Source organism: Phyllostomus discolor, chromosome 9 (assembly GCF_004126475.2).
Source record: "Phyllostomus discolor isolate MPI-MPIP mPhyDis1 chromosome 9, mPhyDis1.pri.v3, whole genome shotgun sequence".
NCBI classification, from domain to species: domain Eukaryota; kingdom Metazoa; phylum Chordata; class Mammalia; order Chiroptera; family Phyllostomidae; genus Phyllostomus; species Phyllostomus discolor.
In genome coordinates, this window is record NC_040911.2 from 59,424,904 (window position 1) to 59,428,454 (window position 3,551).

General features: G+C 37.2%; 1 pseudogene; it reads right to left on the bottom strand.

Moving 5' to 3' along the window:
• Positions 1-3,001: 3,001 nt before the first annotated feature.
• On the bottom strand, positions 3,002-3,101 carry LOC114507137 (annotated as a pseudogene).
• Positions 3,102-3,551: the final 450 nt, after the last annotated feature.

Below are 3,551 nucleotides of genomic sequence, written 5' to 3' on the forward strand. Positions count from 1 at the left end.
GAGACCATTCCTTCATCAACCTGGGGTGTGCCTGTTGCCCTCTGGGCCGTATTTCAGGGGTATCCAGAAGAAGCAGTGGTTATGGGGGAAGTTTTCCTGCTTCTAATCCTGCATCCGCTGACTTCAGGGCATTCAAGAGACTCATTTCCTCATTTTCCTTTTCTTCCTTTGTCTTACTATTAGGTAGAAGAATTGAAGCCTCTCCCCTTCTCTGCATCATTAAGTGGTTCCTTTTCCTTGCCAACTCCTCATCATGTAAAGACAAAAACTCCTGAACATAAGGTATGTTGTCTTATTTCCTTGATTGCTGGCAAACAATTCTGATTGCATGATTGTTTATAGAAGCATTTATGGCCCATTTATGGGCCTCATAGTATAAAGTACACATAGACCAAGCAATGTTACAATAGAAAATCAATTCTTAGACATTGGACCAATATGGTAAAATTCAGCAAAACAAACAAATGAGCAAAATAGAACCAAAAGCATGGAAATGAGGAACAGACTGACAGAGACCAGAGGAGGTGGGGAAAGGGGGAAAGACGGGGAAGAGTCTAGTCAAGGAACAGGTATAAATTACCTGTGGAAATGGACAACAGGGCAGGGATGGTGGATGAGAGAGTTGGGTGTGGCAGGGGAGGGCAATTAGGGAAAATTAAGACAGCTGTAATAGAACAGTAATAAAAAAAATCAGTCCAGTGGGCTCCCTTCAGTTGAAACAAAACAACCCATGATGGCACAAAAGTAAAAACCCAAAATGCTAACCATAACAATATCCCAGACAAAATGGAACAAATAAACAAAAACTTAAATCCACAGTTCCATTATTTCAAATGAGTGCCCACAAGCAAGTCCTACTGTTTTGCCTCCTGCCAACCAACACTGCAAGCAGTCCTAAATGGCCCCCAGTGGTGTGAAGGCACAAAGGGTCTTAACCAGACTGAAATTACACAAAGACCCAAATGATGCTCACCAGATTACAATGGTATAAAGGCCTAAATAGTAGAGATAGAGGACCCCAGTTTGCATGCCAGCTCAATTCACCCAGTCTTGGAGTCCATCTCCTTCCCAGATCTCTTTCCTTTAACCAGCCAGATATTTCAGGTGGCTGACACCTCAAACTGAGTGCAATACCATTCCCTGAGACTGGTAAATCCACATAGCTGTGCTCTCAGGGTCAGCCTGCCACAGACAGGTGGGACCTGAGCCCAAGCCCTCCTGGACTTGCCAAGATCCACACGATCCTATCTGTGTTTGCCAAAACTGCTATCAAACAAAAAATGAAGGTTTGGCTGCCTGTTGCCACAAAGAGCTAAGCTCATGAGGCAGATGCTGATGCAAGAGGAAAGAGGATTATTCAGGTGTTGCACTACCTGGAAGAATGGTGGAATTCCATCTTAAAGACCATCTCCGTCCTCCTGCTTAAGCCTGTGGTTCTTAGGAATAGGAATGGGAGAGTTTTTTCCTAATTCAATTATCTTTCTAGCTTTTGCCATGCTTGGGGCCCTATCCATTCATCCTTTTAGCTTTCCTTGGTTGTCCAGGCTCTATCCATTCCTATGTCTAGCTTTTGGCACACTCAGTGTAATAACCTTCCCCTGCTGCCAGTTTAGCTAATGGGCAGAGACTCCCCTGTCAGTCTAGCTATTTTATGGTAACTATTTTATCCCTGAATGCCAGCTCCTGGCAACCATGTTCCCTACATAGTTTTGGTATGTAATATACTGAATGTCCTGTAAATGGAATTATAACTTTTGAGTTATATTTTTTTTCATTTAGAATAAGGCATTAGGGATTCATCAATGTTGATGTGTTTAGTAGTTCATTTAATTTTATTGCTGAGGCATATTTCATGATAGGCAAATAACTGCATTTATTTATCTGTTCACAAGTTGAAATATATGTGTGTTGTTTTCAGTTTTAGGCAACTATAAATAAAGCAGCTATCAACAGTTATGTACAGGTTTTATTTGAACATATTTTTTTATTTCCCTTGGGTAAACACCTAAGGGCATGATTGATAGAATTAGGGAGACAAGAAATTTATGAAGAAATTGACAGGAAAAAAGAAACAAATTTAATGCTCATTAGAAAGGAATGTAAACAAAGTTTAGATATTCATTACTGAAGAATCTAAACAAAGTTTGGGCTTGAGTAGTAAAAGAATAAAAGCAGCACAATTTGCTTAATCAGGGTTACTGGGTTTAGTGACAAGAGAGAGATGTCTCCAGGTATAGAGAGGACCCCTTTCGTATTTGAGATTTATCTTCCGCTTTTAGAGGGGCAGAGAAGACAGAATGTTCTTCTTGCATGTCAGTTTCTAAGTAACTTTAATTCAAAATAATCAATAGTCTATTGTATAATATCTTGGGGCATCCTGCCCTGGGCCCTGATGATAAATTGTATGGTAAGTTTATGTTGAAATTTATAAGAAACCACCAAACTCTTTTTAAAGTGATTATACAATTTTAAATTCCTCAAAACAAAGTATGAGGTACTAGTTACTTTGTTCAGGGCTTTTGTTTATTTTTCAGCCATTCTAATAAGTGCATAGTCATCACCATACTTTTAATTTGAATTTATTAATTATAAATGATGTTAAAAATCTTTTCATATGATTTTTTCAACAAATTTCTGTCTTCTTGACAAAGTGCCTATTTAACTAACTTGTCATTTTGTAATTGGACTTTTGTTTTTTTTGCCCCACCCCAGTTTTACTAAGATATAATTGTCATTCAGCTTTGTACAAGTTTAAGGTAATGACTTAACTTATATATGTTGTAAAGTGATTACCACAATAAATTACATTTATATTCTCATATAGATACAGAAAAAAAAACCAAAAATTTCTTTGTTTGAGAACTTTAGGGTCTACACTCTTAGCAACTTTTAAATATACCATACAGCATTCATTATGGTCATCATGTTGTATATTACCTCCCCAGTACTTATTTATGTTATAACTGGAAGTTTGTAGCACTTTTGACAACCTTCATTCAATTAATATATGGAATGTTTCAAAAATGTTTATGTCACTGATTTGCAGGAACCATGCTAGTATTCTCTGTATTAGTCCAATTTTAGTATTACTGCTGAAGCAAGCACTCTTCTTTTCTTTTTGATTTTTGAGAGTTCTTTAAGTATTCTGGAGCAGAAATTAATCCATTTGTCCACAGACTGGCTATAATCCAAGGCAATTCCTGACTCAGAATAGTCTGGGATGACCAGGTTCTTGACTCATGAAGAAAAAATTTCAAGACACGAGTCCAACTGGTGAATAAACAAATTATGGTATACCCATGCAATGAAATACTACTCAACAATAAAATGTGAAGAACTACTAATAAATAGAACAACATGACTGAATCTCAAAATCATCACTCTGAGTTAAAAGAGGCCAGAATATAAGAGACTATTACCAGTATGATTACTAATGTGGAAATTTTTTAAAAGTTAAGCATATGGCCCTAGGAATCACTGCTAAGCATCCACCCAAAAGAAATAATATCATATATCCACATAAAGATTTGTACACAAATGTTTACAGCAGT